The sequence below is a fragment of the Leptonychotes weddellii genome, chromosome 12, assembly GCF_054177405.1.
Source record: "Leptonychotes weddellii isolate Sample4059 chromosome 12, ASM5417740v2, whole genome shotgun sequence".
NCBI lineage: Eukaryota > Metazoa > Chordata > Mammalia > Carnivora > Phocidae > Leptonychotes > Leptonychotes weddellii.
In genome coordinates this window covers 11,622,124-11,636,238 of record NC_138380.1, presented here as the reverse complement: position 1 = coordinate 11,636,238, position 14,115 = coordinate 11,622,124, and the positions used below count along the sequence as shown (strand labels likewise).

At 47.5% G+C, this 14,115-nt stretch overlaps 1 protein-coding gene across 1 annotated transcript in view; it reads left to right on the top strand.

Annotated features, from left to right (window-relative positions):
* The window catches only part of TMEM178B (transmembrane protein 178B), a 298,915-nt gene that overhangs the window by 27,978 nt on the left and 256,822 nt on the right, over window positions 1-14,115 (top strand). The window lies entirely within an intron of this gene.

Genomic DNA, 14,115 nt, shown 5'->3' with positions numbered 1-14,115 from the left:
AGGATGGGTTTGAGGGCTTCAATGCTGGAGGCTGGGAGACCAGGTAGAGGGCGACTGTGTAAATCAAGGTTCTGATGGAAACAATGAGAGGAGAGCACAAGGGTATGAGCTGAAATCAGCAGGGCTTAGAGATGGACACTGTGGTGAAGGAGAGGGAGTCCTTAGGTGCCCTGTGTGGGAGAGTGGATGCATGGTGCTGCCATCAGCTGAGACAGAATACAGGTGGAGAAACAGCTGGGGTGGAGTGGGAGAGGGATCGAGCTGAGAACCTACTGAGTTTGGGAATAGTCCTGGCATGCCCAGGTATAGATGTTAAGCTGTTGGGTATGAAAGACTGAATTTTGGAGGAGAAACATCCTCTTGTAGGTGGTCATTGAAGCCATGGTGAAGGTGAAGTTGTCCAAAGAGAACATTTAGAATGGAAGAGAAGAGAACTGTATAAATTTCTTATGTCTGCTGTGACAAAATACCACAAACTTCAGTGGCTTAATACAATATGGATTTATTATGTAACACTACTGGATATCAGAAGTCTGAAAGGAGTCTTATGGGACTAAAATCAAGATGTCAGTGGGGCTATGTTCCTTCCAGAGACTCGAGTGGAGAGTCTGTTCCTTGCCCTGTGAGTCCCTAAAGGCTGCCCACATTTCTTGGCTTGTGGCCACATCACTCCTACCTCTGCTTTCATTGTAACTTCTCTAACTCTGTCCGGGCTGCCTCCTTTCTTTCTTTCTTTCTTTCTTTTTTTAAGATTTTTATTTATTTATTTGAGGGAGGGAACACAAGCAGGGGGAGCAGGAGAGGAAGATGCAGGCTTCCCCCTGAGCAGGGAGCCTGATGCGGGGACTTGATCCCAGGATCCTGGGATCATGACCCAAGCCACCCAGGTGCCCCACCCTTTTATAAGGATCCTTGTTACATTGGGCCCACCTGGATAATCAAGGCTAATCTCATCTTTGCATCTGCAAAGTCCTTTGCCATGGAAGGTGCTGTGGTCACATGTTTCAAGCATGAGGATGTGGGCCTTTCTGGGGGGAAATTATTGTCTTCCACAAGGACCTGAAATCCCAAGGTTTACTGACATTAAAGGCACAGATGGAGGATGAAGAGTGTGCGAAGGAATCAGAAGTTAGAGTAGGGAGACCATGGTGTTGAGATTGGTTGGGGGTGGGAGGAGATGGTAGAGAACCTCAAGAAGAGGGAATGATTGTTCCTGTCAAATGTCCTAGGTTCTATAGGATAAAGATTGAAAGATGACCATTGGACTTGATAACCAAGAAGCAGTTCATTCTTTCAACAAGCAGTTATTGAGCATCTATGTTGTGCCGGGCACTGTCCTAGGTACTGAAAATATGGTTGTGCTATATATGAATATATGAAAATATAGCACAGCCCCTGCTTACATGCTGGTGGGGGAGAAAGGCAAGAAATCAACAGGTAAACAAATCACATAGTTATAACTGCTGGGTAAAGAGTCAAATTAGGAAATGTGAAAGAGAATGACTTGGGGAGGCCCCCGAAGAGGTGACATCTGAATTAGGGAGTGACTAATTGAATACTGGGGATGGCATTCCAAGCATTGGAAGCAACTAGTGAAAAGGCCCTTACTTGCGTGGGTCCAAGCTTGGCAGGGACAGAGAGGGGCTTGGTGTGGCTGTAGCACGAGGGTAAGAAGGGTGGTGGGGGATGAAGTTGGGAAAGGCTGTGCAGATCGTGGCTTTGGGCTTTAAATGCCAGGTAAGGAATTTAGATTTTGTTCTCAGATTTTATTGTAGGGGGTCAAGAGGGAAACAGGGGGACTGGTAAAAGAGGGAAATTGCAATCAGTGTTTATTGTGGTTTAGACTGGGATTGTAGTAGTTGTTTTGGGTTGAATTATGTCCTTCCAAAAGATACATTGAACCCTTGGTACCTGTGAATGTGACTTAATAGGAAACAAGATCTTTGCAGGTATGCTCAAGTTAGAATGGGACCATACTTGGTTAGAGTGGGCCCTAAGCTAATATAACTGATATCCTATTTATAAGAGGGAAATTTGGACAGAGATAAGGAGAGCATCATATGACCATGGAGGCAGAGATGGGAGTGCTGTAGCTACAAGCCAAGGGACACCGAGGCCACCACCAGAAGCTAGGGAGAGGCCAGGAAGGATTCTCCCCTACAGGCTATCGGGGGAGCCTGACTCTGCCAACAACTGATTCTGGAATTCCAGACTTCAGCACTACGAGACCGTCCGTTTCTGTTTTAAGGCCGCCACTTTGTGGTAGTTTGTTATGGCAGCTTAGGAAGCTGATAAGTAGTAGAGCTGGGGAGAGGGGCGCGGAGGTAGAGCTGACAGGATTTGCTGATGGATTGAGAGTGGGAGGGGAGGGAAAGGGAGCAACTGAGGACAAAGTAGATTCTTGGCCTGAGCAGCTGGATGGCTGATGATTCTCTTTCCCGAGATTGCAAAGACTGTGGATAGAGCAAGTTTGGGGAGCAGAATTGAGACTTGACTATGTGAGTCAGAGGCTGAGCTGGAGGTATAAATTTGAGGGTCATTAGCATATAGATGGTATTGAAATAATGAGAGTAAGTGAAGTCACCCTGGGAGAGAAAGTTTCAGGCAACCCCGAATGGCCTTGAAAATTCCTAAAGTGGAGAAAAAGCTTTCTCGCTCTTATTATTTTTTTTTAATCTTTACTATTATTATTTTAAGATTTTATTTTTAAGTACTCTCTACATCCAACGTGGGACTCGGGGACTCACAACTCTGAGATCAAGAGTCACATGCTCTACTCACTGAGCCAGCCAGGCACCCCCTGAAAAAAGTGCTTTCAAGTGTCAGATACTCTGGACTTTTTAGAGGTTCCAGTGGGGATGTGTGCTACTTCCCCAGATCTGCATGGTGAAATTTAAATGTGTCTTTCTTTTACTTGGTCTGGTTTGAAACCCTGGCCAAAATATTTTGAAGTTCCCTGCATCAAGAGGCAGAATCTGGGGCGCCTGGGTGGCTCAGTTGGTTAAGCGACTGCCTTCGGCTCAGGTCATGATCCTGGAGTCCCTGGATCGAGTCCCGCATTGGGCTCCCTGCTCGGCAGGGAGTCTGCTTCTCCCTCTGACCCTCCCCTCTCTCATGTGCTCTCTCTCATTCTCTCTCTCTCGAATAAATAAATAAAATCTTTAAAAAAAAAAAAAGAGGCAGAATCTGTTCATCCCGCCACATTCCTTCCGCCTACATTGGCCAATAATTGTATCGGGCTTGGGACTGGCTTTGACTGATGAATGTAGTAAAAGTAATGTTGCGATAGTTTCAGAGCGTGGGCTCCGGAAGTCTTGCAGCTTCTGACTTGACCCTCCTGAGCCGCCGCTGCCTAAGGGAGCCTAGGTTCCACTGCTAACGAAGAGTCCTCTGGCTGGAGCCTGGTGAGACCAGCAGCAGAACTGCCTAGTCAGCCCACAGACCTGGGGGAAATAATACACTGTTTTTGAGTCACAAAGTTTCAGACTGGTTGGTTACACAAAGGGATATACCTGGTGTTGCGCTTGTAGTCACTTAGGCAGGATAATAGGGAGGGGAATAGCTGAATGCTATTCAGGGTCATGGAAATAAATCAGGATTTAATCTAGATATGATTAAATGGAAATCCAAAAGGTCATGGAATAATACATCATTCATGAAATGATAAAATGCAGAAGGCACATTTCAGAGACCAAATGGCACTCATTAAATCATTCCTTCAAAAAATATTTAAGGGTCTACCTGCTACAATATGCCTGGTGGTGAAAATATGGTTTTGGGGTACAGAGGTGAATGGGATGAGCCCTTAAAGTACAGTCACTGACTTCATGGAGTTGATCATTGAGTGTGTAGTGAGGAATGGCCATAGAGGTAGAGAATGTGGTTAAGGATGACCGTGACTGTTGTTGATGGACTAGGTCCTGTGCCCATTTAGACTTCACCACGACCCTATGGGGTAGGTATGATTCTTCTCCATTCTACACATGAAGAAACTGGGCCTTGTAATGGATAAGTAGTCTGGTCAGGATTACATGGCTGGAAAGGGGTGGGTATGCCACCAGCTGAGTCTGACTCTCAAGTTTCTACTCTTTCCCCCAGGTGTCTTATTTTCCCATTAATCCCTCACCTGACTCAGGTTGGGCTTTGGAATCCTGTAGTCATGTGGGGTTCCTCTCTGGGTTGGCATTTGGGATCAGGAGGATTGATGTCGAACGGTGAAAACCACTGTGGAGGTACAGTCCCCAATTCTCTCTGCCCATGGAGAACCTGGGGGGGATTCAGTGGAGAGGGTAGGTCAAGTGAAACCAAACTATCACGATTTTAATCTGTGAAATCTGGAAAGATCCCTTCTCCCTCCCTAAATAGACTTTCATGAGGAGGGCTCCCCCTACCCCCCACCCCCAGGGCATTTCCTCATTGTACCAGATTCATGGCATAGTCGTGTGGGTGGTGGGTGTCAGCTGCAAGGGGGAAGACCAGTTTGGGAGTCATTGCCCTTGGCCTCTCAGGTCCCTCCTGGCCACACTACCTGCCTTCTGTGGGCTCCACAGCTTGGACGTGGCAGCCAGGTTCCACCAGCAAAGCTGGTACATGCTGTCCCAGCCATCAGACGGTGCTGCAGTGGGGGTGGGAGCTAACACTGAAAGAGGGCTTGCAGGTCGTTTGACTCTTTCTTTTTGTTTTTTTAAAGATTTTATTTATTTGAAAGAGAGAGCAAGAGCAAGAAGCATGAGTGGGGGAAGGGCAGAGGGCAAGGGAGAAGCAGGCCTCCCACTGAGCAAGGAGCCCAACACAGGACTCAAACCCAGGGCCCCCTGGGATCATGACCTGAGCTGAAGGCAGACACCTAACCAACTGAGCCACCCAGGTGCCCCTCATTTGACTCTTCCGGAGACCGGGGTCACGGCCAGGCAGCCCCCCTGTGCTGAAAGGAGGGGCGTCATGCAGGGTCGGAGGGAGCCTGTGACAGCTGCCTTCCTGAGAGTCAGGCTGGTGAGAGGGCGGAGACAGAGAAGAGGTCCTGAGCAGGGCGGCAAGAATCAGCATCTCTGGTTGGGATGCAGGTGGACAGCGCCACGTCCAGGGAGGCCAGGAATGGCCATCAGTCCTGGGACCCCCCCACCCTGGCATGGGCTGCTTTCCACAGGGGGCCCTTCTGGAGAACCCAGGGCTAGTGGCTGTGTTCTGGCACCGTGTCTGGGAGGGTGGATCTCAGGGTCCGACAAGTCACACTGGCTCGGCCTCCAGATGTCACAAAATGGGGGTCCCTTCAAAGACGGTTGCTGGTTCCCAGTGTTTGTTTATAGACTCCAGGTTCTCTGAATCCCAGGACTTGGGGACAGAATGTGACCATATGTCATTTATTTCCAGACCAGACTGTGTCTTGACTGGGATACTTAAGAAGGTTTTGGAGTTAAAAAAATTTTTTTTCTTTTTCCTGGGGTGGTCTTGCTCTGCGGCGGCTGCAAGCATAGGGACTAGAACATGCACAGTGGGTTAGCAGGGGAAAGGTGGACCCATCCAGTGGCTCAGTGGAGGACCTCCAAACAGAGGGTGGCTGTCCCCCCCCCTTGGACAGAGTGGACAGGCACCTGAACTGGACAGGCAGCCAGGCAGCTTCTGTTGGACCTCAGGAGAGGCCAAGGCCAAACCTCAGAATCGAGTCTTTTCTCTTTTTAAATAATAGCTACTGTTCACTGTCTTTATTAGCAGCAGCTAATACTCATCAGACATTTACTATGTGCCAGGAATTGTGCCAGGCACGTTACAGAGATTATGTTGGTTCTCAGCACGTGGTGAGGTAGACACTACCAGAACCCCTTTTGCACAGATGGTGAAACAGGTGCAGAGCATGTAGGTGACTGGTCCTCAGTCACCTGGCTGGTAAGTGGTGGACCCAGGCATTCACCCGAGGCCTGAGCACTTACCTGTGCTGCCTCCATAAAACGTTGCTCAAGGTAGAAAATTGACAAAATATAGGAGAAAAATCATCTGTAGTCTTTCCCTTCACAGGTAACCACTGTTCATATTTTTTCCATGCACGTAAGTGTGTAGCTTAAAAAAATGGAGTTATAACTACTGACTTTAGACTGCTTTTTTTATGTTCTGCATTACATTTTGAACATTTTCCAATATTAAATATTTTTTAACACCTTGATCTTTAATGGCTGCAAAGTATTTTATTATATAGGAATCTATAGTTTGAAAAAGCTCTCATTATTGGAACTCTAGGTTGTTTATAAATTTTGTTGTTATAAAAAACCGCCACGATTAGTAACTTTGTTTATGCATGCATCTTTGCATACACCTCGGAAGACTGCCTGAAGATAAATTCTTAGAAGTGGTGCTTTTACATCAAAAAGAGTGTACACTTTAAAGGCCGTTGGTATTATTGCCAAGAATACTTTCTGGAAGTTCTGTACTAATTTCTTTTCTCACTAGCAGAGTATAGAGCATCTACTTCTTTACAACTCTGCCAACAGTGGATGTTTTATTATTTTTAAACTTTGTTTTCACCAGAGAAATTTTACAGTCTTTGATTACTAATGATCTAGGACACTAGATTTATCAGGTACATGTAGTTCCATTGTGAATTGCTTTTACTAGAGGGTTTCCTTTTCTTATCGATTTGGATGAGCTCTTTATATATTAAGTGATAGCATGAACCTTTTGTCCTATGTTGTAGATATTTTTCCATTTGCCATATACTTTAAATTTTATTAATAGTTTTTTTTTTATGTAAAGAAGTTTTACATTTCTAGGTAATCTCATCTACCAATCCTCGCCATTACTGTTTTTACTTTTGGTTCTATGCCAGATGATACAGGTATCTCTATTTAAAAAAAAAAAAATTGATTCGAATGGTGCTACTGGGTGGCTCAGTTGGTTGAGCGACTGCCTTTGGCTCAGGTCATGATCCTGGAGTCCCGGGATCGAGTCCCACGTCAGGCTCCCTGCTCAAGGGGGAGTCTGCTTCTCCTCTGACCCTCCCCCCTCTCATGTGCTCTCTCTCTCTCTCTCTCATTCTCTCTCTCTCAAATAAGTAAATAAAATCTTAAAAAAAATTGATTCTTTTACTCATTTGTTGAGTGTCAACAAATATTTGAGTGCGTATGCTGTACCTGGCCCATCATCCGGGGGTACATAAGCAAGACGGACAAGTTTCCTACTTCTGACCTTGTCCATCTCCCTGAAATTCATTTTTAAGTACAGTGAGAGGAGAGGTTCTAGGAAAATGTTCTTTCTTTGCAAGGTCACCCGGAGCTTGGTTGAACTCCTGTGGTAGCTCTGCCTTCCACAGGAGGAAAGGGTTCAGAGGAAAATTCTTTGGTTAAGGCCAGAATTTTAAGACTTGAAGCAGAATGGCTTTCTGCCTCAATGACAGATCTGTTACCTAGAGGGCAGTGTCCCTTGAATTCCAGACCCTTTGTCACAGGCCAGTTCATTCTGCAAGGGCCACTGAGGCCCTCTTTCCTGAAATTGGTCCCCTTGGGTGGCGTGGGCCCTCATCCAGAACAGACCTGAGGCTTCGCTGTAACTGTTGGAATTCCTGGTTGGCTGCTTTTGCATAATTCATCCTTCTGAGGTGACTTGGTATGGACAAGAAAACTTGGCTTGACCCACTGAGGTTCTGCTGCCCCTGAAGCTGATGATGACACAGCAACTTCCTTGTTCAGTCTTGGTGTAGTGGCCCCTTTCACATGGGTTTGCTAGTAAATTCTGGATGCTTTCTCTATCGAAGGTGACGGGGCCAGGATCCACAGTGGCTGTTTGGTAGTTACAGTTCTGTTTCCTTGCTAGTTCCCTGGACCTGGGTCCCTTGGCCCCTGGAATATAGCCATTGACTTTTCCAGCTCAGGTTAGAAAAGGAGAGCAGGGTATTGATTTCCTTGCTATTGTTCTAACTTGGTCAGTCTGCGGAGGCCTCAGTGGACCATGCGGTAGGTGTCCAGGGCTAAAAACAGGGCTAGTAGGGGCAGCAAGAATCCAGGTCACTGGAAGATTTAGACAAGGAATTCTGTGAGGCAAGTTCTCATGGTACAGGGACAGAGATCATGGGGCCCCTGTAGGCCTGACAGGGATCCGGGTAGGAACTCCCGCATCCTTGATAATTATTTTTGTTTTCTTCTCTGAGTAGCCTGCTCTGTGGGGAAGGGGCTTCTCAGTGTGAGGGCAGGCCATCAGTCCCTGGTCGAGGGACATGCACCATGCCTTGCTGGTAGACTGGTTCTCAAGAAACACTACCACTCTTGACTTGTAGAGCTTGCCCATTTCCAGGGTAGAAACACTCCCACCACGGCTGATTTTGAGCTACCAACAGTTGAACAGCAGGCTCACAGAACTAAACTGTTGGCTCCCGGAACCTGGCAGGAGCTGAGTCTGGCACGTCACTGGCAGAACCCTTACCCTTCCAGGGGGCTCAGTGCCCATGTCTGGAGGAAGGGCCGCTTGCTGGACCTGGGCTCAGCCAGGTATCTGAGCGGCCGATGGTCCTGGTAACCTGCTAGCTCTTCAGGGAGGTCTGGATTTCTTCCCCAGAGTGGTCATGTTCATTCCCAGCCTCAGAGCATGGCTCCTGGTGTTATACATCTTAACTATGGAGTGACCCACTTTCGATGGCTCCCGGAGATAGTTCAGCTTATCCTGTATTTCTAGCACAGTACCACGAATCTTACCCGTGGCACTGATCACTCTGCCACTAACTAGCTGTGTGACCTCAGGAAGATCACTTACCCTCCTTGGGCATCCGTGTCCTTACCTGTAGGCTGACAGGGTGGGATGGATGATTTCCTAAGGTCCCTTCCAGCCCTAACAGGCCATGATTTTCAGACTCCTCGAACGACAGCAGTATTTATAGTAAATGATACAGTTCAGGCTGGCTCATAATCTGTGTGAAGTAGAGGAGAACATGCAAAGTCATTTGGGAAAGAAATGTTATTTTTGAGTACTGTAGATGCTAGTAATAAAACACAAAATCAAAAAAGGAAAGAAATTGGGCCACATTTCTTAGGTACAAAAGACTGACACCTTGAAAGACGATGGGGTTAATAGATTCAGCTCTGATGTTCCCTGTGGTTCCAGCTCCAGAAGAAAGGTCCTCCTGGGAAATCAACAGGAACTCTTTTAGACAGATCAGCTCTAAATTATGGAGGGATTATCCGGGTTAAATCTTGCTTTCATGCTTTTTGACTGCATCTATTCTGCTTAATTGCTTACTTGGTTGGCATCTCAGATTTCCTCTATTTTCATGGAGCCTGCAGGGAATCCCTTTGATGAAATAGGGTGATGCAGTGAAAAGGCAGTAGGATTAGCAATCAGGAGACCCAATTTCCAACTGGTTGTAGGACTCCAACAGATCATTTCTCCAGTCTGGGTCCCACATGCATTTATTGAAAAATGAGGGATTTGGGATAGATCAGTGATTTGCAACCAGAGGGCATTTCAGAATGTTGCTGACTTACCTGGCCTTGGTTCGCGGGTATATTTGGGGCTCAGGTGTGCTCTCCTGGCTCTGTTTTCTGGGACCCATAGACTCCCCCTGGCAGGCTCCTCTGTCAGCACCGGAGGAGTGGAGACACACTGCTTGGGAAGGCCAAGGCTGAATTAGAGTCTCACTGTCCCTTCTGCCCACATTGCAGCGGCCAAGGCAGGTGATGTGGCCAAGCTGGATACCCTTGGGGCAGGAATGTATGCTCCTCTTCTCATGGGACAAACTGCAAAGTCACATGGTGACCTTGGGAATAGGAGGGGCTGGAGATTGGGAACAGTATGCAGTCTCCCAGGGGGAACCTCTCATCCAGCATTTTCTAGAACAGCTGGGAGATAAGCAGATTAAAGCTGATCTCCCCACTGCCTGTACACAACACATACACAAAACACAAAATACCCAGCAGCAATAAGTGACAATGTGCACAGGTCTCTGGGCATGTGTAGTCAGTGCCGCTCACTTGTCTCTGTGGCTGGAGGCCTGGTCCTAGAGCTGGTAGTCTTATCTGAAAGTACTTCTAGTTCTATGAAGCTGCAGTTCCACGTCTATGAAATGTGGCTAGTAACCTCCATCTCCTCCTCACAGGGTGGCTGTGAGGATCGAGTTGAGGTAACAGCTATGATGTTTTAAGCATGGTGCTTGGCACATAATGGGTATGAGGAAGACAGTGGTTTCTCCTTCTTGCCCATCTTTGAGCCCATCTTCTCCTGGCTTGATTATTAGATCAGCCTCCTTTCTATGTCCCTGCCATGCTGCCTTCATAGTCCCTCCTCATGGCTCTGCTTTTTCCCTGTCTCTGTGCCTTTGGTGAAGCACTGGGCCCTGCGTGGTACATCCTCTCTTCTCTCTGCAAATACAGTGTTTTTCCTTTAAGGCTAGCACGCGTCTACTTTCTTTTGCTAGCAGACATCAGCTCGCAATGGACTCTTCGTCTTTCCCATTTGATATTAACCTTGTGTGGCCTCCTGTTGCTCATTGATGTCTGCTGGAAGTTTTTCAAGGACAAAGCCCATGGCTGACCCGTCTCTGTATGTGTTATACCAGCACATTGCAAAGAACGTGGTAGATGCTTAGTAAATATTTTTTGGGTGATTAAAAAAACCAATCTGCCCCCCAAACCCGTCACCTTTATCTGTGAGATGTGATTGAGACAGGGAGACCAGCAGGCAGAATAGGCCTCATGGGAGACTCAGATAGGATGCTGGGTCAGTGGGGAGGGTCTCTGCCCTGAGCCTCGCCCTGGGTGATGTGGTCTCAGGAGAAGCTCCAGAGTGCTGGGACCCCCGATAAGCTCCTGGGCTGTGACTGGCCAGCTGTTTAGACATGCAGTTTGACCCTCCACCCCTCCTGGCCCACATGCCAAAGGAACAAGCCTGTATGGTCCACTCCTGTCTGGGCCTGGAGTCGGGGTCCCTGCCAGTGCCTTCTGGGGTAACAGTTGCTCTCCTGCTTCACAGAACTTCATTCTTGATTAGTCCTTTTCTTGAGTTAGGGAGGCCTGAGAGATTGAAGGGTAAATAGAGTTTTAGGACTTAAAAAAAGGGGTGGGGGTGGGGAGGACAAGAGAAAGGAGGGAGGAGTTTTGGTAGTGCTTTTTGTACCTTCTGTGAATTAAAGATGTTTGTATCCCTTGTTCTTCTTCATCTCAGGAAAGGACATCCCATGTACCTAGGGGCTCAGGCCAAGAACCTAGGGAGTGCTTTTCAGGACTTCCTTCCCCTTGGTCCCATGCACTCTGTCCCACCCTTCCTCTATGTTCTGAACCTCATCTGATCACTCTCCTCCTCATGTTATGACCTTCTCATGGCCGCTGACCCCTGGCTGCCACTGTTGCCCCCTCCCCCCACCCCCGACCATTTGTCTTCTGCCATAGCTGGAATGCGGACTTAAAAGTCCAAATAAAATCATGTTGCTCTCCTCAAACCGTCGTGTCCTCCAATTTCACTGGCCATAAACTCTAAACTCCATGTCATGAAAAATTATGGTGGCTCCTCAGAAACCTAGAATTACCATATAATCCAGCAGTTCCACTTCTGGGTATGTGAATTGTTAAAAGATAAATGGAGGCATATTACAAATTTTAAGGGTTGGAGGGGCGCCTGGGTGGCTCAGTCGGTTAAGCGTCTGCCCTCGGCTCAGGTCATGGTCTCGGGGTCTTGGGATCGAGCCCCGCGTCGGGCTCCCTGCTCAGCGGGAAGCCTGCTTCTCCCTCTCTCACTCCTCCTGCTTGTTTCTGCTCTCTCTGACTCCCTCTCTGTCAAATAAATGGATAAAATCTTTAAAAACAAAAAAACAAAAACAAATTTTAAGGGTTGGAGCAAAAATCAGATCGAATTGGGTAGTGCCAAATAGAGTGGTTGGGAGCACTCTGACCACAGGAGCTAGGGAAAGGACTTTTACAGAGAAGAGGTAGAAACAAAGCAAGGAAGTTATTTGATCGATTATAGCTTGAGTGTTTTCATTATTTGGGAAATCCTAGCTGGCCGTTTGTGGTGGGTTGTCCTGACGTTTTGATTTCTTGAGGCATTACAGACTTAAGATTTTGGTTTGCTTACTTAGGCTGGCTACTAAGGTATTAAGGCCACCTCAGTCTAAGGAGCTTCATATTTAGCTATTTAGTGACCCCAAAGAATGGGAAACAAGGTCTCAAAGAGGTATTGCACACCCATGTTCATAGCAGCACTGTTCACATAGCCAAAAGGGGGCAGCCTCCTAAGTGTCCGCTGTATGCACAAAATGAGGCATAGGCTTGGAATGGAATGTCACTCAGCCTTAAAAAGGAAGGAAATCTTGTCACATCCTACAGTTAGGATGAACCTCGAGGACATGAGGTTAATGTGAAACAAGCCAGTCACAAAAAGACGAATACTGTATGATTCCCGCTTACATGAGGTTTATAGAGTAGTCAAATTCATAGAGACAGAAGATAGAAAAATAATGGTTGCCTAGGGCTTGGGGGACTGGGGAGCTGTTTAATGGGTATAGAATTTCAGATTTGCAAAATGAAAAGGTCCGGAGATGGAGAATGGTGGTGGTTGCCCATTAGAGTGGATGAACATGATACTACTGAACCGTAGTTGAGTTTGGTAAATCTTAGTTTGAGATGGTAAATCTTACGTTAGGTGTAACTTGCCAATTAAAAAGAAATCCAAACTACCCATGACCTGCAGGTCTCTACTTGATCTGTCCTCCGCTGAATCTTCATCCTTGTCACACTGGGTCCCTCCTGTATATTGTCCTGGCAGCAGCCTGCTTTCTCTTCACCGACCTATGCCTCACTTCTCTCTGAAGGGACATTGCATGTCTGCCACCTTCTCGTGGGCTGGGCTCCACTCCAGTTTCTCTTCCTCCCTACTCCTCCTTTTCCCCCAGTTATTCTTTTTTTTTTTTTAAGAGATTTTATCCATTTATTTGAGAGAGAGAGAATGAGAGACAGAGAGCACGAGAGGGAGGAGGGTCAGAGGGAGAAGCAGACTCCCCGCCGAGCAGGGAGCCCGATGCGGGACTCGATCCAGGGACTCCAGGATCATGACCTGAGCCGAAGGCAGTCGCTCAACCAACTGAGCCACCCAGGCGCCCACCCCCCAGTTATTCTTTATAACCTGACCGTACCCCCCTTTTGGGGCCTTTTAGTACTTTTCTGTAGGTTGAATTTTGTCTGCCTCCCTAACTTGTTGTTTTGATTTGTCTAACCCAGTGACTGGAAGAGTATTTGCCACAAAGCACGTGCTTATTAACTGTTCATTCAGTGGTGTTTTCTGGTGTGCATTTCTGGTGGACCATTAAGAGGACAGTGCTCTCCGTGGTCTTCCTGGTTGTGGGTCTGAGTTGCGCTGAATCAGCCATGATCTCTGGGCCAGGCTGCTTGTGCTCAGTGATGGAAACTGGCTGGATGTGGGATTAACAAAATTAATTAGCCCTCACAGAGATTAAATTATTAACCTTGAACTCAGCATATTTCTATTGGATTTTTCTTATGCTTGAGGCATTAAGGAAGGGGAAGAGAGTTATAAAGATGAACGAGACACGGGATATGTCTCAAAGAGCTTCTGGGCTGATAAGATTAAGACCGGAGTAACCAAGCCATGATGAATGGGAGGAGGTGGTGCATGGTATGAGAGAGGGGGGGACCTTACTTACAGCCACAGGGCTGCACAAAAAGGGTCTGTTGGGGCGGGTCTGGAAAGGTGGAGGGGTTCTGATACGTGGGGAACATGCATGGACCTTGATGGAAGAGCAAAGCCAGAGCTATGGACAAGGGCAGGGCAGGTAGGGGTGGTGCCTGGGGTGATTCGGCAGGGCCAGTCAGTTGGGGCCAGAAAGCAAAGAGCCTTCAGTGTGCGTTTGTGGTGTGGCCATTATTCTGTGTAGTCCTGAGGGAATCAGTGGCTTCCTAGTAGAAGAGGGAAGAGAGCAAAGCTGAATTTGAAGATTACTTGATTACCACGGGCGGGTGGCCCCGGGTGGGTTGAGAGGCCAGCAGTAGAGGCGCCCGTTACACTTGGAGGCGCTTCCAGTGGAATAGGTAGAAGGCATTGCAGGCCTGAATAGGGGTAAGTAGGAGGAGGAGAGCGAGACTTCTGAGGTGTGTCAGGCAGGATTTTGTGTGTGGGGGGGGGAGGAGAGGG